The sequence below is a fragment of the Plecotus auritus genome (genome assembly GCF_963455305.1).
Source record: "Plecotus auritus genome assembly, chromosome: 3".
Classification (NCBI taxonomy): Eukaryota; Metazoa; Chordata; class Mammalia; order Chiroptera; family Vespertilionidae; genus Plecotus; species Plecotus auritus.
In genome coordinates, this window is record NC_137772.1 from 167,163,835 (window position 1) to 167,188,493 (window position 24,659).

General features: G+C 38.0%; 1 protein-coding gene across 3 annotated transcripts in view; it reads right to left on the minus strand.

The window, feature by feature from the left end:
- Positions 1-24,659, minus strand: part of SLC16A7 (solute carrier family 16 member 7) — a 164,326-nt gene that overhangs the window by 121,171 nt on the left and 18,496 nt on the right. Inside the window, exons 2-3 of one of the 3 annotated variants that reach the window (XM_080662011.1) lie at positions 20,501-20,539; positions 1,394-1,444 (exon numbers count right to left, since the gene is read on the minus strand). The exons of 1 other annotated variant lie outside the window; for it this stretch is intronic. The gene's annotated coding sequence lies outside the window, so the exon portion shown is untranslated. The remainder of the gene's footprint in view (positions 1-1,393; positions 1,445-20,500; positions 20,540-24,659) is intronic. One more of the 3 variants, XM_080662010.1, reaches the window with a different exon arrangement.

Consider the following 24,659-nt stretch of genomic DNA (forward strand, 5'->3'; position numbering starts at 1 on the left):
AAGTAAACATATCATTCTTATTTAATTCTTACCATGAAAATGGACATCCTATATAATAAAGAGATAATATGTAAATTGACAGTCATTCCAACCCACAAGATGGCTGCCACAAGATGGCCGGCAGGGGAGAGCAGTTGTGGGCAATCAGGCCAGCAGGATAGGGAAGTTAGGGGTGACCTGGCCTACAGGGGAGGATAGTTAGGGGTGACCGGGCCGGCAGAGGAGAGCAGCTGGAGGCAACGAGGCCTGCAGGGGAGGACAGTTTGGGGGGACCCAGGCCTGCAGGGGAGGGCAGTTGGGGGGGACCAGCCCTACAGGGGAGGGCCGTTAGGGGCAACCAGGCCTGCAGGGGAGGGCAGTTGTGGGCGACCAGGCCTGCAGGGGAGGGCAGTTGTGGGGGGACCTGGTCTGCAGAGGAGGGCAGTTGGAGGGGACCAGGCCTGTAGGGGAGGACAGTTGGGGACAACCAGGCCTGCAGGGGAGGACAGTTAGGGGCAACCAGGCTGGCAGGGGAGGGCAGTTAGGGGTGACCAGGCTGGCAGGTGAGGGCAGTTAGGGGCAATCGGGCCAGCAGGGGAGCAGTTAGGCATCGACCAGGCTGGCAGCAGAGTGGTTAGGGACAATCAGGCAGGTAGGCAGGTGAGCAGTTGGGAGCAAGCAGTGCTGCATTGTGAGAGGGATGTCCGACTGCCCCTTTAGGTGGGATCAGTTCTAAACGGGCAGTCAGACATCCCTCGAGGGCTCCCAGATTGGAGAGGGTGCAGGCTGGGCTGAGGGACACCCCCCGCCCCCGTGCACGAATTTCATGCACCGGGCTTCTAGTCTATAATATGATAATGTAGCTTTCTCATCTGATATCATTAGTAGCCCACTAAGGTCTGATGTATCTGTAGTCTTCGTGGCAGTCACACTGCACAAATTGAAGTTCCCCAAGTGCCACGCCTTCCCTAAAGCCCAAGAAAGTATAGACTAGAGTAGGGTAGGGGTAGAATTGATAACAGCAAATATGAATAGTACGATGAAATATTAACCAAGAAGACTGTCTAATTTTGTAAAAGGCAAATCAAGTGCAAGAACATAGTATTTTTTTAGAATTTATACAAGGACCAAGAAAATGCATTTTGAAATCTTGTCATATCCACCCCAAGATTGACAGCAGAATTATTATTCTTCAATGCCACCAAGCAAGACCTTGAAGTCAGGTATATTATTAACAGCAGAATGGATTCCTCACCTTTAGGGAACTTTCATACAAACCCTTGTCTCTTTCCAATGCCCATCAGCCCATTAATCACAGCAGTTTCTTTCCACAGATCTCTCTTCAAACTCTTACTCCCCAAGTATGTCTCAGCCACTCACACATTGCCAAAATATAGTTGTATTTAGTTATTACCTTGAATGAGTGCGACATAGGTCCCAAAATAAACCTGTATTTAGAAGCTACCTGGGTAAAAAAGAAAAGTTACAGTGAGGGCTGCTCCTTTTGACATTTTACAAATCAAAAAGAAATATGCTGAGTTATTCTAGTTACACTGTAGTGGTTCTTACAGGGGCATTGGGGATAGGGGGGTTGTTCCTCAGGGGATACTTGGATTTGTTTAGAGATGTATTTGTTGTCGCAATTGGGAGTATGCTACTAACTTTTGGTGGATATAGGCTGTGCCTGGACTCTGGTTAATTGAGGTAGGGCTTAGTTCTCATAATTTAAGAAAGCATTCACTCACTCTTGGGATAATGCCAACACAAGATTAAAATTTCCATGACCCTGAAAATGAGTGCTTCCTTAAAATACTGTGCCCTTGCTGCCTCCCTGGCCTCACCCTAGTCCTGACCCTGGGTAGAGGCCAGAGATGCAGCTAACCATCCCCACAAAAGAAATTATCCAGTTCAAGATATCAATAAGGCTGAGGTTGGGAAAGCCAAGCTTGTTTAGAGAATCTAAAGAAAAGCTGGGTTAGAAACTTTTGACTCCTACCCTTGCCATTTAAAGTTACAAATTTAAAATCACACATATGTTAAATGTGTCTAAGAGTGAAATAATACCACATGCTAGCATTTAGGTTTAACCTATTCTATTCCTATTCACATACATAGCTTACAATGAAGTTAAATTAAACTGACCCTCTTTCCTGGCCTCTGTGTGCACTCACTCATCTCACCTACCTTTAAGGTCCAAATGCAAAGATACCTTCTAGTTGACATTTTCCCATCAAAATGTGGCCCCTTCCTTCTCAGACTTCTTTCTTTCCCTCATGGTCCTTATTACACATTTACTTACTTATTTAACTCACCCCATCCCCACTCCCCAACACAAACATGCATACAAATACACAATACTAATTTAGCTTCCTATGGCATGGGCCAGGTTTTCTTTACTGATTTCAGAGAGAGAGAAAGGGAGAGGGAGAAAAAAAGAAATGTTGATTGGCTGCCTCCTTCACGCCCCCTACTGGGGATCAAGCCCACAACCCAGGCATGTGCCCTGACCAGGAAAGGAACTTGCAACCTCTCCTTGAATGGGAGGATGCTCAAGTGAGCCACACCAATAAGACTCAGGATTTCTTTATATTTACTTTCCCAACCACCTGAATGTAGAACAGGCTTTGAACCTGTAAAGTACTCAGTATGTTTTAAATAGATCAGTGAAGCAAGTATCCTATATAATAAAAGCCTAATATGCTAAGTGTCCAATCGTCTGGTTGGCCGTTCAACCAATCAAAGCGTAATATGCTAATGATATGCTAAGGCTGCTCAATTGCTCCCTATGTGCACTGACCACCAGGGGGCAGAGAGTTGACCAGTCACTATGACGTGCACTGACCACCAGGGGGCAGACGCTCTCACCAATAGGTTAGCTTGCTGCTGGGGTAGGGCTGATCAGGACTGAGCCCTCCTGTGGTCCCTCCCCAGCTGGCCAATCTCCCGCATCCCTCCCTGGCCCCGACTGTACACTGGTGGGGTCCCTTGGCCTGGCCTGTGCCCTCTTGCAATCTGGGACCTCTCAGGGGATTTGGAGAGCCGGTTTCAGCCTGACGGCGGAACGACCAGTCGCTATGATGTGCATTTGACTACCAGGGGGCAGATGCTCAAAGCAGGAGCTGCCCCCTGGTGGTCAGTGCACTCCCACCCGGGGAGCACCACTCAGCTAGAAGCTGGGCTCACGGCTGGTGAGTGCAGTGGTGGTAGCGAGAGCGTCTCCCACCTCTGCAGGCATAAGCCATCAGTCAGACATCCCCCGAGGGCTCCTGGACTGCCGAGCTGAGGGATTTCCCCCCAAGGGCACGAATTTTGTGCACTGGGCCTCTAGTACATAACAATACCTAACAGACAGCATAAACCATAATATTTCCTGGTGGCTACCTAAATCTACATATAACATTGCATTATTAGGCCTTATTAAACTGGTACCAATTTTCTTTTCCTGGCAGATGTCTCCACCTATTTCAAGTCTGATATCCCAGAATCCTTGAAGTTTGTCTTCTGCAGATAACTAATTTGACATTTTGCTATAAATAAAAGTAAAAAATTTAATGTATTTTCCCCCAAAAGGCCTATTCTAACAGCAAAATATCTTTGAGCCTAAATTCAAGAAGCTATGAGCCTAAAGAAGAAAATAAATCTAATTCCTAATAACAGTTGAAGAAAAAGCTTTATAGTATGTCAAATGCTTCAGGAAGCCAAATAGATGCAGCTTGAAAGCACATTTCCATTAATCTCTATCTCACCCTTGACCTTAAAACTATTCTGAAACATTTCTAATTTTGAATTTAACCAAGAATAAACTAAGACAATCTGTCATTAATATCTATCTATAACACAACTCCTTTTAAAAAAGAAAAAAATCTATACAGTCAAATTTTCCAGCTAATTTGTCCTTGAAACAAATGTAATATATCTTATGTTTCTAATATGTGACTTGAAAAAAGGAACTGAAGGCTTTCCCCCTATGGACACTATGAAACTGCTGATTTTAATCACTTAATCTTCTTATCAGAGAATCTGCTTAACCTTTAACTAGTACCTGAAAAGATTAAATACTAATCTTACAAGTTTATTATGAAACGGTTATTGTAAACAAGTAACTCTATTGAAAATTAAATGCACATATAGTCCATGATAACTTTCAAAACTTGAGGTCACAAAGTTACTGTGTTAGGTTTTCTTGGGGTGCTGTTTGATTCTGTGACAAATAAGAATCATTTTAACTGTTTGGCCCATAGCCATTAGTTGGGAGAAAGGAGCTGACTCATTCTGAGCACCCCGTATGAGCCAAGTAATTTCCATGTTTGTTTCATTCAACACTTGTAAAATCTCTGCTTCATTTAACACTTGTAAAAACCCACCTTTTGCAGAAGAAGAAATGGCCTCATGAAGTTTAGCAAGTTGCCAATATTCACCCCACTGGTATACAGTGCTTCTACAAGCATGATCATCCAGCTGTCAAACTACTACTATCCACAAATGTTCCAGATTATATTTAACCTATGAAAGGCAGAAAACCCGTTCATATTTGAAGAGTGTTCCACTAGTGGACTAATATGTGCAACTTGATTTTAAACTATAATAATGTTCAAGGTCAGTCTAGGACTATGAGCTTCCCAAAGAGGAAATGCACCACACCAAGGAGCTTGACCAAAATAGGAAGCCATCATTGTGCTGGGTTTTCAGTGGTGTACATAAAGAGAAGGGAGGGAGAGTTGGGAGGTATCACAATTGCCACGATGCTAATCCAGTTCTCATGCCTCCATGCCTCGTTCCAACTGATGATTTTGGCCTACTTCAGTATATAAGGCACTTTAGTGCCTATTATATAGCATAAAAAGATGTAAACATGTTTATCTTTTTCAAAAAAAAGTTTACATGCAATACATAAAAAATTTAAAAAGCAAAATAATACATAAGTTCCAAAATTATTACTCAATCAGTGAGTGCTATGAAAATTCAAAAGAAGCAACAGATTATGCTAGCTGAAGTCTTCAGGACTGGCATTGTTAAAAAGGATGGGATTTGAGCTGCCTTTGAAGGACAAGCTACATATCAATAGGTACAAACTACAAAAAAATATACTAAATTGAGAGATCAAAAGTTTGGACACAGAAAGGCACATAGCATATTTGGGGAATGAACTAAATACGAAGTTTCAGGCACACATTCTTAAACGCTCTGTAGCAGAAGATTTTTATAGCAATGACAAAAATATTGCCATCCAATTCCACTAACAGGCACACACATACACACACACACACACACACACACACACACACACACACAGGCCCACACAGGCACACGCATGCACGGACACACCAAGAGTATGATGAGTTTTTTTCACTACATACTAGGAAAGATAGATGTATAAGCATATAATTATAGTCAAATGTATTAAAAGCTACAACAGGGTTAGATTCAGTTGCTATGAAAGCAATACATGCTTCTTAGGGAACTCTGACATAATTTCATAGAAAAGTGACAATGAAACGAGTTATGAAAGACAAGCAGTTAGAGGGAAAGGTCTGAGAGGTCATTTCAGATATAAAGAACAGAATACTCAAAGACACAATTCTTGACAGGACCTTAGCTCATGATGGCCCTGAGTCCCTGCATAATCAGAAATGAAGACTGAAAATGTAAGATAGTGCTTGACAGTAAAGCAAAGCTAAGGATTACAACAGTAATAGGAGGTCAATGTACGTTTTTAAGCATGGAAGGGATATAACTAGTTTGGTTTTTAGTAAAATTGTTGTGAGGATAAAGTGAAGAATTACCAAAAAGAACAGAGAAGCTGTGGGACCCTTCAGGTGTGAGATACAAAAGATGTCAAATAAAGCATGGCAAGAGGAATGGAAAAAAGATGTATTCAAGGTTATATCTTAAGTCTTATGAGTTTGATGAAAATTTGGATTTAGATGGTAAGAAATGTCAGGAATGACCCTGGGGTTCCCGTGTGAACGATTGGGTGAACATTAATGGTTTATAACATTGGCATGGCTGTGAATGGAAGAATATCATGTAGGCAATGGCCATGAAGGACTGCAGCAAAAGAGATCAGTTAGTGCAAGAGTTGTAGACAGGAAAACCATCATTTTCCTTTGGAAGGACTGAACTGAAACTCTAAGACAGATATGGCACTGAAAAAAATGAGTCAGGGAAGAAAACAACAAGAGAGGTTTCAGAAATAGTGTTAGGTGACAGAAAAAGAAGCATCTATGAAGCAAACAAAAGTAGGGAGGAAGATTATCAAGTGTATGAAAAAGTATGGGAACTGAGTAAAGATGATGGATTTATTCAGAGAAAGTCCTCATATTTAATCTTACTTCCTCTGAAACTTTATGGGCAAAATATGTCATTACTTAAAAGTAAAAAAATTCCTTCCTCAGGAGGATAAGGTTTCTCTCTAGCAAAATGAATGGCAAACATCAGACATAAAATCTTATATAATAAAAGCCTAATATGCTAAGTATCCAGTCATCCGGTCGTCCATTCAACCAATCAAAGCGTAATATGCTAATGATACCCTAAGGCTGCTCAACCACTTGCTATGATGTCCACTAACCACCTGGGGGCAGATGTTCCAACCAGTACGTTAGCTTGCTGCTGGAGTCTAGCTGATTGGGACTGATTGAGACGGGCTGGACATGCCCTGGAGCCCTCCCACGGTCCCTCCCAGCTGGCCAACCTCCCGCTCTGATCATGCACCAGTGGGGTCCCTCAGCCTGGCTTGTGCCCTCTCGCAATCCGGGACCCCTTGGGGGATGTTGGTGAGTCAGTTTCAGGCCAATCCCCCAAGCCAGGCCAAGGGACCCCAATGGTGCACGAATTCGTGCACCGGGCCTCTAGTGATAAATAAGTAAAAATCAGCAGTTTTTCAGAGACACATACATATATAGATAATTGCATGATAACACAGTTTACATAAGAAATGGATATGTACTTTATACAGCACAAGAAACCTTAAAATTGTGGTCCATCAAATTTATATACTCCTGAAAGAATTCATTTAAATGTTTCTAGTTAAATGCAAAAGAAATTAATGGATTTTTTTTTTCATCATTGAGGTTGTGACATAATGCCACAGGAAATTATTTCTGGTTTAATTCACCAATCGTACATAAACTCTCTTGGGCTCCAGGTCAATGTATGAAACAGAGCCTAGTGTAAGTGATATGAGACCTATAGGGAACTGCAAGACTGGCTTCATTTCTAATGAGGGGAAGTTTTATTTACAAGACAACTCAGCTGTGAAACTGAAGTAATAACATGAATTAATTTATACACTCTGAATTCAAAGGTCGAGTACTTTTAACAACTTCTCTCCATGTTCTTGAGAGTAGGAAAAAAGCTATATTAAGTAATATTTGTAAATGTTTTAAGAACAAAGAGTCTTATTGGTACATGATGAACTCCTACACAATATACATTCAGATGGAAAGTTTAAATTGATTTTATTCAGTGGCAAAGAAATTAAAACTGTCCTGATTATACAATCTGTATCCTCTTTGTTTTCAGCACACAATATTTAATTTCCCGTTACTAAATCTGACCAAGATGTCACACGCTGTGAGCCTGAAAGTGCGGAGGCAACATAATTAAAGGAAAAATTAGTAGAAGCTTTTATTTTAGAGTTCTTCCAATTCAATAGTATATTCTAACACATTGATTAACAGAAATATATTCATTTCTGTGATAGGACTGGTTGCTGGCAAGGAGTGAGAAGAATCTAGAACTTGAATTCAAGACTCTTGTTTGAGTCTGACTCTACGCTGTATTTTTGTGACTGTGTCACCAAAAGTCCCTGAGCCTCATTGTGTTCATCTGTAAAGTGGAGAGGTTTATTGCAATGGTCTACCTCACTGAATTGATGAGATGAATCCATGCAAGTACTATGTTCATTGTAAAAGACTATACAAATAAAAAACTTTATTACTTTTAAAAAAAATCTTAACACTGGTTTAAAAGGCAGTTCCATTTTTAACTTCTTAGAGGTAACTCCATACTCTTTTCCACAGTGGCTGTACCAGTCTGAATTCCCACCAACAGTGGACAAGGGTTCCCTTTTCTCCACAACCTCACCAACACTTGTTTGTTAATTGATGATAGCCATTCAAGCAGGTATGAGGTGATATCTCATTGTGGTTTTACTTTTGTGTGTTTTTCTAATCAAACCATTGATTTTAGACAGAGAAAGGAAGGGAGGAAGGGGAAGGGAAGGAGGGAGAGACAAAGAGAGATGGGGGGAAGGAGAGATCAATTTGTTGTTCTTATTTATTCATTCATTAGTTGATTCTTATAGGTGCTCTGACTGGGAATCAAACCTTGCAAACTTGGTATATTGGGATGATGCTCTAACCCAGTGGTCGGCAAACTGTGGCTCGCGAGCCACATGCGGCTCTTTGGCCCCTTGAGTGTGGCTCTTCCACAAAATACCACATGCGGGCGCGCACGTACCGTGCGACTGAAACTTCGTGGCCCATGCGCAGAAGTCGGTTTCCGGCTCAAAAGAAATTTCAATCATTGTACTGTTGATATTTGGCTCTGTTGACTAATGAGTTTGCCGACTACTGCTCTAACCAACTGAGCTACCCAACCAGGGCTCATTGTGGTTTTAATTTGCATTTCTCTGATGTTTAGTGATGTTGAGCATCTTTTCATGTGTCTACTGGCCATCTGTATGTCCTCTTTAGAAAAGTGTCTATTCATGTCCTTTGCCCATTGTTTAATTGTATTGTTTTTTGGTGCCAAGTTTTATAAGTTCTTTATAACTTAGATATTAACCCCTTATCAGACAGATATATCATTGATGTATATATTCTCCCATTCAGTGGGTTGTCTTTGTATTTTCTTTCCTTTGCTGTGCAAAAACTTTTAGTTTGATATAGTCCCATTTGTTTACTTTACATTAAGGAGATATGTCAGAAAAAATATTGCTTTGAGAAATGTCTGAGATCTTACTGCCTATGTTCTCTTCTAAGATTTTTATGGTTTTGAGTCTTACACTTAAGTCTTTAATTCATTTAGATTTTTTTCTTGTGTATGGTGTAAGAGAGGTGAACCCAGTGATTCCACTTCTGGGAATAAATCCAAAGAAACCGGAAACACTAATTCGAAAAGAATATATACACACCTATGTTCATTGCAGTGTTATCTACAATAGCCAAGATTTGGAAGCAGCCCAAGTGTCCATCAGTGGATGAGTGGATAAAAAAGTGGTACATTTATGCAATTACTTTTATTTACTCATTTTTAAGTTACAAAGGACTTGGAAATAACCCAGTACAGAACTGGATGTACTGATTTGTGGGGTTTAGGCTTAAGTACTGACCCTCACTTCAAAGTCACATGTTCTTCCCTTAAAAATACAAAACAAAAACAACCAAAAGTAAATAAATAAAACTTCAGACACTTAAAAGGAATGCAGAGAAAATAATTCCTGGAAATGTTTAAGGTCTTTCTAGCATTATTTAAAATAAAGCTCTTTTCTGTAAAATGCTCATGATTCTACTTTTATAATTTATAACTATACCTAGTAATATATCCTGCTTTTATCTGCTTTATGCTATGTCCACATAATACAATGTTTCACACACAATAGACTGTCAATAAGTATATGACAAATTGAAGTAGGAAATATTTCAGCTGTGAAATGTTACACATAATATAGCTCAGCCTATGTACATACTAAAAAATCTGTCTCTTTAGGTAAAAATTTTATCATTCAAGTATATTTATATATAAAGAAAATTATATTGAATGTTTCAGCAAATTGATACAGATGTATTGTTTTGTTCCTACTTCTCCAGTTTATATAAGTCATATTTGCTATTATCTTCCTTTCTTTCAATTTGCATCTCACTGGTGATGAAGGAACATACCTAGGAAAACATGCTTGTATCACATCATCCTAACCCCTGGCCACAGCCAATTAGATCAGGGGTTACATTAAGTGAGGGGGAAAAAATAACTACTATTTATTGAGTAGTTGCTATACCCAAAGCATTACTCTTACTTTTCACTTTCCACATATAATAATTTATTTATTGCTCATCACAACTATGAGGTAGTACTATTATTATCATCCCCATTTGTAGAAGAAGCTGAGTCACAGAATTCTAAAGAAAGTGTCCCAAGATTACAAGATTTGGAGCTCAAATTCAATTCCAGACAGTCCAGCAGAACCTGAGCTCTAACATTACTGCCTACCACCTTAGTAAAAACTTTAGTTGAGGCTAAGATGATTTTATTTTCTATCTCAAGAATTTAAAGTCTGTATACAGAGACTGAGTCCATTGGACTACGTTGGGTACTAGAAGTGTGAGGTCATTTAGGGCTGCAACAACATGGATAATTGGTAGACCCTGGGGAAAACCAGCCCTGGAATACCATTCCAGCAAGATCTGGCCATACTTCCTGAAATTAGGCTCCAAGAAACTTCTCTGTATTTCCAATTACTGAATTTATTACTTTAGTTAATTTGTGAAAGCCCCTGTCCTTGATAGTATAAAAACCCCTCCATTGGGAACAACTAAGAATTGTACATAAAATATAAAAAGTAGATAGAAAAAAATAAAAAAGTAGATAGAAAGGAATGTCCAGATAATAAAACTAACTGAAAGGAGAAATCACATGGTTAAGAGGAGTACTTCATTCAGGTGTCCTCTTGGAACATTTGGTGAACTCAGTGGACTTGGACTTGAAGGTTCACAGCCCAGGGGGTGCTTGCAATAGATCATAAGGCCCAGGGGGTGCTTGCAATAGTTCATAAGGCCCAAGGGCAGCCGGAGATGGAAAGTCTAAAAGGTAACATGCCTTCCTCTGACTCAATAAATCTGTATAATCATTGTACCAGAAATATACACACACAATACACTATATCCAGCTGGCGATCGCAAAAAATCTAGTCTGACTCTAAACTTGGCACTAAGCGAAGGGGAACAAAAATCATCACCTGAGGACTCATGACCAACTGATCCCTCACATGGCTTTGCAGCCAAATTTCATACTACCAAGATTGTTCAAACACCTGAAAACAGTTTACAGTGTTGGGTAATGTCCCAGGCCTTGGCAGAAGGAAATGCAAATTCTCTCAACTCGTTAATCCAGTTTAGCCCAAGCTTCAAATAATTCCCACATGATAAAGATCCAGGTAATACTCATTTGTAAGGCAATATGAAGCAAGAACCAGCAGAAACTACAGAGAGTAGAATCAGGTCGATAAAGACATTAGATAGCAAAATTATCAGCCAGAAAATATAAATTAAATATGCTTAAAATAGAAAGGATTAAAAGTGATTAAAGAATGAGAGGCCATGAGAATTACAAGAAATAAACATTTTAAAAAAAACACAGTAATACATGGTTGCCCATATAAAACTTATTATTGAAACCAAACAACCCCCCCTCCCCAATAAAGCAAATGAATAACAAATACAAAAATTCCAAAAGTGATTAGCTCTGAGGAAAGTGGGTGGGGACAAGGAGCTTATAAAGCCAGGGTTACTGTCAGTAAGAGGTGCTGGTGCCAGGACAGATGAATTCGCCAAGGAACAGCGAAAGCCAAGAAATAGACATACACAAACACACACATAACTTATTTTTTTATTTCAAAACTGGCACTATCAATCAGTAGGGAAAAGCTGTTGCTCTAAGCCAGGGGTGGGCAAACTTTTTGACTCGAGGGCCACAATGGGTTCTTAAACTGGACCGGAGGGCCGGAACAAAAGCATGGATGGAGTGTTTGTGTGAACTAATATAAATTCAAAGTAAAGGAGCGGAGGGGAGAGCAAGAGAACCCTCCGCTCTTTCGGCTCCGCGGGCCGGATAGAACAGCTGAAAGGGCTGAATCTGGCCCGCGGGCCGTAGTTTGCCCACGGCTGCTCTAAGCCAACTGGTCATCCATAAGGCAAATATGACACCAGATTATCCCTTCACACCATGCAGAAAAATGTTTACCAAATGAATCACTGTTCATGATAAAGCAAAGCTGTTGCTGAGCTATTCAATCCAATAGTCTATAACCACATGAGGCAATTTAAATTTAAACTTAAGATAATTAAAATTAAATTTAAAAATGTAGCGCCTCGGTCACACTCTCCACATTTCAAGTGCTCAATAGAAATATCTGCCTAGTGACTATTGTATTGGACAGTGCTCGATATGAAATATTTCCTTCAGTGTAGACATCTATTAGACAGTGCTAAGAGATATTTGATACTATTTTTAGGACCTAGGGGTTGGGAAGGATGTATTGAGCAAGAAATAACAGTAAACAAACAAAAAATGGAAATAACTGATAAATTCAACTGTTAAAATTCAGAACGATTTATCAAAAGATACTATATAGAAAATGAAAATTTTAAAAAGCCTTCACACTTGCAATATGTATATGCACAATATATGGGATATATAAAGAATCTATATAACCAATAAAAAGATAAACAATATTACAGAAAAATGGACTAAAAACTTATCAGATATTTCATTCTATTTGATGACAGAAAAAGATATAGTCTTATGGATTTTTATCAATATCCATGCTCTATTTTAAATCACTAAGAGTAAGAGGGGAAACACAATCTATTTTTCAGACTGAAAGGAAGATTTTTACTGGCTTACACAGCCACCAAGCAACGAATAAGTAGGTTGATAATAATGTTTGATCATGTAATTAAATAAATACCTCTAATGTTAGCTTATCCTTCATTAAAGATAGCTTTCTAGTTCACCTAATAATTTATCTTTACCTTATTTCAAGCACAAAATAGAGTACTTGGGAAACACAGTATATTTATGAAAACTTTTGTAGAATCTGATGGTGACTAAGGCATTAATTTTATATTCACTTATGAAGAATCAGAGAACACAAAGAAAGGTGTGTGTGAGTGGAGGGTGGAATGGGAAAAGTATATAAAGTTATAAACATATAAAGAAATAGTGAAAATATAACTGAAATGAATAGTGTCCTCAAAGCAGACAAATTGCACCCTTGAATTGGTGGTTATTACTCTGTACACCACCCTCTTCTTTACCCAAAACAAGAATGGACAGGATAAAAGCAAATCACCTTCCAAGTTTCCATATACAAAAAAAAAAAAAAAAAGTTTTTATATTTTAAAAAATCTTGTTTATGTACCTTACAATTTGAAACAAAACTACAGTCACACTACATTAACAAGTGATCTAATTTACACTTAGTTTTTACCAAAGTCTAAGAGAGGCATTAAAGAGTTTCTGACCTTTTATTTTGGCATATTACTAAAAAAAAATGATATTAAACAACTTCAAAATAATTTAAACTATAAATTAATATCATAAAATACCAAAGAGAAACATGTGACAGTTTGGGCAGTGTGAGTATAGAACAATGGTTCTAGAGGTAGACTCAATTTGTCAGAAAGAAATACACAATAGGGAATACTCCGTGTCAGGTCAAATATTACAAAACATATGACAATCACTAGCAATAATTAGGAAGAGTCTATACCACAAATTGGGATCCTAGCCCAATGGATGGAGAGTACATGGCAAGCTAGAAGTCACCACAGACATGATCCACTCCAGGGCAGCATAACTTCAGTTCCTAGGCAGAGGTTCAACAATTCCTCTCCCAAAAAGAGATGGTAAAGCACATGGCAATGCCCCAGTTCTCAGAGGATTGCATAGTCAAAGATTTCTACAATCAGCCCTAACTGGTTTGGCTCAGTGGATAGAGCGTCGGCCTGCGGACTGAAAGGTACCGGGTTCAATTCTGGTCAAGGGCATGTACCTTGGTTGCAGGCACATCCCCAGTGGGGGGTGTGCAGGAGGCAGCTGATCGATGTTCCTCTCTCATCGATGTTTCTAGCTCTCTATCCCTCTCCCTTCCTCTCTGTAGAAATCAATAATATATATATATTTAAAAAAAAAAAATTTCTTCAATCAATAATCAGCATTTGGCCCTGGATGGGTAATTCAATTGGTTAGAGTACCACCCTAGGCCAAGTTTGCGGGTTCAATCCCCAGTCAGGGCACATACAAAAATCAACTAATGAATGCATAAGTGGAACAACAAATGGTCTCTCTCTCTCTCTCTCTCTCTCTCTCTCTCTCTCTCTCAGTCTCTCCCTCTCTTTTTAAAATAAATAAATAATTTAAAAAAAAAAATCAACATGTGGACCCAAGCATAAGGTAGCCTTAATGGGGTTGGGAAACTCAAGCTCATGAATGAAGGCATGTAACTCCCATTATAAGAAAAAAAGTGTCTAGATTTGCTAGAACAACAGTGGAGACCCATAGGTCAGTCAAAGTGCACCAAGTCTTGAATCAGATTTGTTGTTGAGAAACATTGCTAAAAACTAATATTTCCAATTGTCAGTATGGGGAACCCCATTCCCAGCTTAGCCTTGCTACTTCCTAGGATCCTAGGCAGAGACTGTTTAAGTATATATTTTGCTTTTATTCAGAATGGCCTGCCAAACCACATTATATTTGGGCTGGATTTGTAAGTACAATCAGTGAACCAACTTTGCACAGCTAAATAAAGCAGACAAAAGGTCATAAACTCAGATTCTGGTATGAAGGGTAATTTTTTAAAAAGTAATATTATAAATAATAAAAACTATAAATGTTTCTCCCAGTTTGGAGGGGGTGAACTTTCATGCATAATTTTATGTTCCTAATTAACAATCCCATGTGGTTCCCTTTTGAGGTATATCCTTATTGTGCACTTGTTTTCTCTTGTTCACAAATGTGTGCCTCTTATTCCAATTTCCTATTTTCTATTCCTTTCTAATTCTATTGTGCTGTCACAGGGGTAAGAATACAGATGTCATTCTTTTTGCAAAACAAAACCAGGAACAGAAAGTTATTAGAAGGGCCTTAGTCATTGAAGTTATTAGAAGGGCCTTAGTCATCGACTTTCCAGGCTAATAAAAATGCCAAGAGATATGTTATAATTTTGTGACATCATGTGGCAAAAACTGTTCTAAACTCATAGTTAGGGACATTTATTTGAGTTAATATTAACTCTAATGCAGACCAAATTGTGCTGCCTTCATATGCAATATTTCATAAACGTAACTCACTATAAATTGAACAATTATACTTTTTCAGAGGAAAGGGTTTGTATGAGGCAGTAGATAATTTCTAAGTTGATCTGTTTTGCTTTGCCCATAAAATCCCAACAATTAATCTATAACACAGAGTTCTCTAAGTCGGCAAAATTTAACACGATTAATCAAAGCTTTTTCATAGGTAGAGATCTAAGGTAGCAAGAAATCAAAATCCACACAGCATACGTTAAGGAGACAGGGAGGAGAAATCAGTACAAATCTGTCAACACAGAACTCAGCTACAGAGCTAAAGTGTTGTCAGGCAGTTCTGTAGGGCCCTGACCAGTTCAGATGCTAAGAGTATGATTTAAGTGTTACAATTTGGCACCTATTGTGTAGTTTCAATCATTAGCTCTATTACTAACTTGGTGAACTTTGGTGAGTCACTGAATGTCTTAGAGCCTTGTTCTTATTTCTTTCTGTAAATAGTAATAATAGTACTTATCTTATGTGTATGGAATAAACAAGATAACACATGTAAAGTGTTTAGGATAGTGCCTGAGACAGTAGGCACTCAATAAATGCAAGTCATCATAATAACATCATTATAATTGCTTGTTTTGAGCATATGTTCCATTCTTCATCAGCCTAGTAGCTTCTTCCCCTTACACATATGCCAACATAGCCACCAGCTCAGAGTTAATGATATCATACAACTTGAATGGCCACCATGTGATGTGTACAAGGCTACTTTCATTAGAGCTATGAATAGAGATAGAATCCTTAGAATCTGTCCACAGGGAGCCACAGATCTGCCATTCTGGTATGAATGTTGCCAATTCATAGTTTAATAAAAATGTAGCCCTGGCCAGTGTGGCTCAGTTGGTTGAGTGTGGTTGCATGCTCCTAAAGGTCACTGGTTCAGTTTGATTCCCAGTAGGGGCACATGCCCAGGTTGTGGGTTTGGTCCCATTTAGAGCTGTGTATCGAGGCAACTGATCAATGTTTCTCTCTCTCATCAATGTTTCTCTCTGTCTCTCTCCCTGTCCCTTTTTCTAAAACCAATAATTAAAAAAACAACACACATCTAAAAGAGTAAAGAACACAATTCATAGGCACTTTCCTTCCCAGGCTAATCAATACTAATAAAAGGGTAATATGCTAACTAGACCAGGAGACCTTCCAGACAAAGCCATGGTGGCAGGGCCAAGGCAGAGGTGGTTAGCGGTGATCAGGCCAGGAGGGGAGGGCAGTTGGGAGTGATCAGGCTGGCAGGGGGGCGGGGGGCAATTGAGGGTGAGCAGGCCGGCAGTAAAGAGTGAGGGGTCCTGGACTGCGAGAGAGATGTCCAACTGCTGGCTTAGGCCCGAAGCCAACAGGCAGACATCCCCTGACGAGTCCCGGACTGTGAAAGGGCACAGGCCGGGCTGAGGGACATGCCCCCTCCCCCTTCACCCCTTCTCCAGCGCAAGAATTTTGTGCAACGAGTTTCTGGTATTAAAATAAACTTACTAACAAATAAGGCTGGCTAAGCAAAAATATGAGCTGCTTGTAGATGATGAGTTCACTGTGTGCAGGCAAACCTTCTCAGTAAAGCTGGATAATCACTTTTCATAGATTCAGTAGGATTAATACTAGGTGAAATACTGGGCTAAACAACCTCTAAGTTCCTTTGAGTGTGTGATTCAATTTGTATGGACAGATTGTGTAAAACCCATGATATTAAACCTTCAGATCTAGAACTTAAATTTTCCTTTGTTTGAATCCTACCAATCTGAAAATAAAAAGGGTATATCTTGTAAATCACATTTTGTAAAGTCTAAATGTGTATTTCAACAAAAAGTATTTGATAAAATCTTCATGTCAAAGTGAGAAGTCACTCAAAAAATCTAACATGTAGAGTTTTTAGGATAGATGAGAAATAAAATGGATCCATTGAATAGTTCTTTATAACCAAGTGTTGTAAATGGGAAAATGTAAGAATAGAAAAATCAGAAAATTATATCAGCATAAAATTCCACATATAAAGTGTAGCCAACTTCCAAGTAAAACACCATTTCTCCTATCAACGATACCATTTATATATCAAAAGTTCACTGCAGATAGGTGATTCCGACAAAATCAAGGGAAAAAAAAAATGAGTTGTGAGCAACTCAGGAGATGATGGTATCAGCAATCAAAAGTCACAAGCAGCCCTAACCGGTTTGGCTCAGTGGATAGAGTGTCAGCCTGCGGACTGAAGGGTCCTGGGTTCGATTCTGGTCAAGGGCATGTATCCTGGTTGCAGGCACATCCCCAGTAGGGGGTGTGCAGGAGGCAGCTGGTCGATGTTTCTCTCTCATCAATGTTTCTGGCTCTCTATTCCTCTCCCTTCCTCTCTGTAAAAAAATCAATAAAATATATTTTAAAAAAAAAGTCACAAGCATTTCTCTTTGGAAGTTCTTGACCTTAATACCCATGTGGATGTTATTACCAAAGCCACTGTTCAGAATGAAGACCACACACCCACCCTAAGAGTGTGTGCTGAACAATTAAAGACTGCTAATAGTCATGCATTTTGGAATTGGAAGAGAACATTTTACTTTAAAAGAATTAGCTTTGTGTATCTTTATTTTCATTTCTTTGGAAGATGTAGGAAGTGTGAAAAGAAAAGTCCAGTGACTGTTTCAGTAGACTGGCAAACAGTCAAAACAAGAAACTTGTCTGTGCTTCTTGAATGCAGGTGACTTTTACTCATCTTTTAGCCCCATTATTGACTACAACATTTTTAATTTCATTGGTCTCAGTCATGCTAGGAACAATGGAATGAGATTCTATGTAAACACAATTAGCAAAAAAATACTAAGCATCCATATTTTAAAATGTATATTGGTTAGCCATGTAATTTAATAAATGCTTGAGCATGAGGTATATAAAATAAAGCTTTAGAATGTGGTGAGAAAAAATCATTGAAAGATGCTCAGTTGTGTGTTTAAGGAAATCTGTGAAGTTTGCTTATCAGAGAAGCACAGTATTGATAATTAACAAAATAACCACAGTAACCTCCCATGGGAAGTGTTCATTTAGTCTCTAGTAATGAAGTCATATTTGAATAGCTTTGAGTCTTTTAGGTCAGACCCTAGGATTCAACAATTAACTCCACACTTCAATAATTTCATTTATCATTTCATTTTTTATTATTATTATATCAATATTAAAATTTTATTACCCCATATGGTCTTGATGTTTGTCATTTTATTATGAAAATGAGGACAGGGTTACCTTCTTTGATATGCATTATAAAACACCTGAGAATATGTAGCATGTTTAGAACTCTGAAAATGAAATCCAAATTTAGTTACTCTTCAAGCACATTGAGGGCTTTATGAATAATACTTTCAAAAGTCTATTTGTTCTTAAACACAAAGTTCTTTCCTCAAGACTATGGTTGCTAAATGGTGTTTCATAAAATTTCAGTGTTATAAAATTCTGTTCAAAAATGGCATCTGTAATCAAATAAGTGTGAAAAATTATGAACTTAGGCATTGCCTGAATAACTGTAGATTGGAAGCTAGTTGCCGGTCCAAAGCCAAGTAGAATATTATGAGTATATTAATAACTAGAGGCCCAATAAACAAAATTCGTGCAAGAGTAGGCCTTTGCAGCTGCGGCTTCATCCGGAAGGTCGTCTGGAAGGTCGTTCCGCTGTTTGACCATTAGGTCAGTTTGCATATTACGCTTTTATTATTATAGATGATGAATGAGAGGGTGCATATATTTAATAAGAAGAAACCATTTTGCCTTTATAAATCTTAGAGTGTGCACTAATTTAAGTAATATATTCCCATGATTAAAGATGTGAAGAATAAAGCAATAATATATGCAGATTAATTTTTTATTCCATACTTTATGAAGAAATGGGCCTAAAAGTAATGCTAAAAAGAGAGGCAATTTCATCCTCACACTCTATATTAACTCAAAATATTATGTATTAGAAAAAAATATACATTAATTATTTAATAAAGTTAGCCAGCCACTTCTGCAAAGATTGTATTTATGCCACAACATATAACAATTAAAATCTATAAAATCTCACTCCTTTGAAGTAAATTCTCAAGCAGAATATGACTTTTAACTGAGTAATGATGCTAGGAAATATGTTATTAGGTGTAACAGGAGAAATGAGTTTGAGATACTATATTTAAATAATTAATGTTAGGAAAACTGTGGAAATAAATACATGTGTTTTATCTCTCCTCATATAATGGGCTTATTCTGGAAATGCTAAAATTCCTCTAATTTCCATGGACAATACTTTTCTCCATAATAAAAGTTACTCAGTTCCCCTTCCTTATTCTATTGAACATTATTTTTTGCCCTTACAAAACTAAAATAGCCCAGCTGGTGTGACTCAGTGGTTGAGCGTCCACCTATGAACCTGGAGGTCATGGCACTTGCCCAGGTGTTGGGCTTGATTCCCAGGAGTGGGTGTGCAGGAGGCAGCTGATCAATGATTCTCTCTCATTATTGATGTTTCTATCTCTCTCTTCTGCTCCCTTCCTCTCTGAAATCAATAAAAATATGTTTTAAAGAAATAATAAAATAGGAAAAACTAAGAGCTTACTTATAGAGGATAAATGCTAATTTAGACACTCCTGGTGTTCTATTAGAATGTCTGAATTGCATGGCAAATGACTTCTGTAGTTTACTTCTTTTAGTTCTGTTCAAAGTAAATGATAAATGCTTTGGTCAGGAGCAAAAGAGAGAATTCGCATAAAATGATGTTATTTGGGTACTATAGGGTGCTTCCTACCTTCAATAAATACATTAATGTGTGCCTCCAATTTTGACAAGCAAAATGCTGTACAATGAAATCCCTACTCTATGAATTTATGTCTAAAGGTCACAAGCCTAGGGTGGTAAAGCTGCCAGCCAGTTACTGCAGGCATCATGCTGTTGCTTGCCCTTTATGTTTTTCTTTGTCAGTCTGGCTTTTGGCAACTATTAGGTTCCCATGACTATCATTTGTAGTTTCCCCTTCCAGTAAAACTGAAGGGCATTTCAGGGAATAGTCACTAGGTCCTGGCCAGAGTCAATGCCAAGATTCAACAGAGTCAATTCATGGAGCAAGAACCAGGCCAGGGTCCAAGATGAGGCAATAAGCAGGCTCCAACAGACTCATCTTTTTAGACTCTCTGGTACTTAGAGTTCACAGGATAAATCCACGTCTGATGACCAAGATGAAGTCCAGAAAAAAACAAGTCTTTATGTTGATTAGGATACTGTTTCAGAAACAGACCAAAGGCAGATTTCTGGAGCAATGGCAACACCATTCATGACACTCAAGAACAGGAGTAAAGAGCAAAGATGAGAATGCCTGGCAACTTTGCTGGTATCATGATTGGCATAATTGTGTGATACACAGTGTACTTGTTTCACAGAGGCAGCAAACTCAGCATCTGAATGTTTGCCAATCTTGGCACATAATTCTCTCCACATACCTGTTTTCAATCGTATCAGGAAATTCCTCTTACAAACAACTGTAAAGAGAAGAAAAAAGGTGAAAATCAATGTCAAATGAAAGTAGAGAAAGTTTTATTAGTGATCACTGGCATATTTGAAACAAAATTATACTGAAAAATTGAAAAAGTATGTGGTTTTTATTTTCAGATTTCTAGGAATTTGAGAGACTTCTCGGGAATATAAAAAGGAGATTGCTCTACAGGCAAAATAATGTATGATTTTTTTTTAAGTTTAATTCTCTAATAAATAAAGTTACAGAATAATGGCACTTCAACCACCTTATATTATTCTGATGCCTTTTAATAAAATAAAGGGCATGTCAGAACCACTTCCTTTAAATCATTAATGACTTCATTACAAAAGATGGTCCTTTTCAGGAGCCAAACAAAATATTCACGTAAAAACTTTTCTCACCCCAATAGAAAATCCCGCAATATTATGTTTGTTAATATTAGGACTAATAACCTTCAGTAGGATTGTTGGTCAGAATCCTAGTATGTTTTCAACTTGATTCTCTATTTCCACTTTTGTGAAAGAAGCCCAGTGATACAGGAAAACCTAATTTGCACAACTTAGCTTTGTTTGAATTATTGGCCTTAGACCGTTGGATTTGGCAAACTGCAGCTTATATATTATACATCGCCTTATAAATAAATAGATGGTCTGTGCTCATAATCTGTCCATAAAAGTGTTCAATTCACAATGGAGCATTTAGTAAAGGGTAAAGAGGGTCATAGTAATGGAAGTAGATTTGACCTTTGATAATAAATACATGCAGCAATACACAGAAGATGTATTATAGAACTGTACACTTAAAACCTACATAATTTTATTATAACCCCCAATAATTTTAATAATTTTAATAAAACATAATGTTATTATTACCCCCAATAATTTTAATTTTAATAATTTCTAAATGGAGAATTTCTTGTTTTTCCCATCAACTCTCCTATAAAATACTATTACTAGGTAGTAATAATAACTGATAATATTCCCTCCCCTCATCGTTTGGATAACTTATTAGAGTCAAGTTAGATGATATTTCAATTGCAATGCACAAATCATATTTTATTGCCAACTGTAAAGGAAAGTCCCACTGCATTTTAAGAGCATTAGGTACTATAGAGCCTTGATAAATAAGACATAATGTTTAACTCAAATGCCTTACATTTTGAAACATGTAATATCTTTTTTAAAATATATTTTTATTGATTATAGAATGGGAGAGGGAAATGGAAACATCAATGATGAGAGAGAATCATTCATTGGCTGCCTCCTGCACGCTGCACACCAGGGATCAAGCCTGCAATTCAGGCATGTGCCCTGACCGGGAATCGAACCATGACCTCCTGGTTCATAGGTCAGCAATCAACCACTGAACCATGCCGGCTGGGCTTAAACACATAATATCTTAATCGTGTATTTTGAAGTTATCTGTCACTACAAAAAATACCACAGAGTTTTAAACATATATGTTTAAAGAGACACACAAAAAGTGTCTCTCCCCTTTTTTATAACACCATTTTCAAAGTCTCTATCATTAGGCTATGGTTAAGAGCTAAACTGCTAATAATGAGGGACTTCCCAAGTCCCTTTGAAATTGAATTTAAGGTGGACTTTGACATTAAAAGTTCAAATATGAAATTCTGTTATTTTAATAAAAAATTATTAATAACATTTTATTTTTAGATACCTTTCTTACTAAGATATAAATGGAGCTGAATGTACCTGTTTAATATAGTATAATCAAGTATTCAAAAAAATAAAATAAAACTATATTCAAATCCCAATTATTTAAACTATATTTCTTGGCCTTACATCAGTCTGCACAAACACAGTTCATAGTTAACTTTAAAAAAAAAAAAAAAAGATTATGTATGTGTACTAAGGTCAGAATGTTTCTGGACCCCGAATTCATGTTAAAATCCTAATCCCAATGTGAAGGCATTAGGAGGGTCTTTGGGAGGTGCTTAGGTCATGGGAGTGGAACTCCCAGGAAAGGGATTAGTGACTTATATAGAAAGACCCTGCAGAGCTCCCTAGTTACTTCTGCCAGGCAATCATACAATGAGAAGTCTACAACCCACGAGAAGGCATTCATTCAAATGGAACCCTGATCTCAGACTTCCAGACTCCAGAAGGATGAGAAATAAGTCTCTGTTGTTATAGCCAGCCAGTCTGTGGTAACTTTTATGGCAGCATGAGCAGACTAAAACAATGTGGGAGAGGGGCTAAATAAAACTTTGCCAACATTTTTGTAGAATCTTAAGAATCTCTTTTATCTTCCTCATAATTTCCCTTTTCTATAAAATGTGTGTGCAAAGAGGGAGGATTTGTTCTTCAACTCTACCTGGAAGAGCTACATGGAATGGAGGGGAAAATGTACATGTTGGAAATAGAGCTTAGTTATCTAGCCCATCTGAGACATCAGGTGCTGCATTTCCATCCCAAATAAGTGATAACAATGTCCATGTTACAGAGATGTTGAGGTTGTCAGATAATGACTTTCAGGAGGTGATGCATATAAAACCCCTGTAACCATATCTCTTTCCCCTTTTCCAACTCCAAAAACCTGAGTAAGTCCTTGTGAGAATCCTTTGGACACCAAGAGAACACCAAAAAGTTACATATTCAAATTTCGATTTCATAGACCACAACTCAATATCTGAGTGTATAGCTAAAGAGACATTAAGTATTATTGCTTCAAGACAAAAGCTAGTAAAGCAAGAGGTCCAATAAAACGTGAAATAATTTAAAATAGCTTATAGACTAAAAAAGTTGAATGGAATACTCACTCTTAAATGAAGTTATAGGCCAAACGTGCATAATAATTTTAATCACATTTAAAATATTTTGAGCATTTAAAATATTTTTTTAAATTAGTGATAGGTCCATAGAAGTGTCTCTTCCCTTTTTGGAAAATTTTAAAACAAATGTAGATAATGAACCTACATATCTTATTGAGATAGAGTCACAAATCTATGTTATTGATAAAAATATTTAAGACACCATTAAAATGTGCATGTCTCCTCAATGCAGCATTTTTTCTTAAATTAACACTTTATTTAAAAATTAAATATAAAAAAGAAAATAATTTTTAGATGAGCTTTAGATCTGTAAATCCTCCAGTGGCAGGCCATTGCCTTGTGTAATTAATATTCTCCATGCAGCAGGTTACTCTCCACAGAGATGCTAATATTGCCCACAGGGGCAGACTTACATTTTCTTATACTCCTGAGGCTTCTTCTAAACATTCACCTTTCCTATCTACTCATTATCTCATTATACTGTCATATCTATTAGTGATATGCAAATATTTCTGCAGTACCTGCTGCTTTTTAAGTTCAGAAAAAGACACTCATATTAACTTGCATTGATTCATTGTTTTCCTTCTGACAGAGGCCATCCCTTTAGGAAAATGCATTCAAGCACTTTACTGCTACATTGAAGATACCAAGCAATTAGTAAGTGGGAGCTATATGAATAATAGAATCAGGAGGGAACCGAGATGGCAGCATAGGTATATGCCAGTACTCGCCGCCTCTCACAATCACATCAAAATGACAACTAAAATACAGAACAACCATAATTTAGAACTGCCTGAAAGCTGGCTTAATGGAAGTCCTAAAACTATATAAAATCAATATATTTTATTTATTTCAGAGAGGAAGGGAGAGGGAGAGAGAGAGAAACATCAATGATGAGAGAGAATCATTTGATTGACTGCCTCCTTCATCCCCCATGGGGATCAAGCCCAAAACTGGGCATGTGCTCTGACTGGGAATCAAACTATTACTTCCTGCTTCATAGGTCAATGTTCAACCACTGAGACATGCCAGCCAGGCAATCAGGAGGGATATCTAGGCTGCAGAGGTCTCCCATGAGGAGCAAGGAGTTCCAGCCCTACACCAGATCCCTCAACACAGGGGCAGTAGCTTTGGAACTGCATTATCTGGCACTGGGGCAAGAACTCAGGGGATAGCTTTCTCCCAGACAAAAGTGCTGGCAAAGGTCATTGTTCCTAGGCTGAGACCTCCCACTTCACAGAGGCAGGCACCATGTCTGAGTTTCCATCAGCCTGGCTCACACTGTTCGCTCCATCCTGGTGATTTCCTGAGATTCCTGCCTCATCCAATT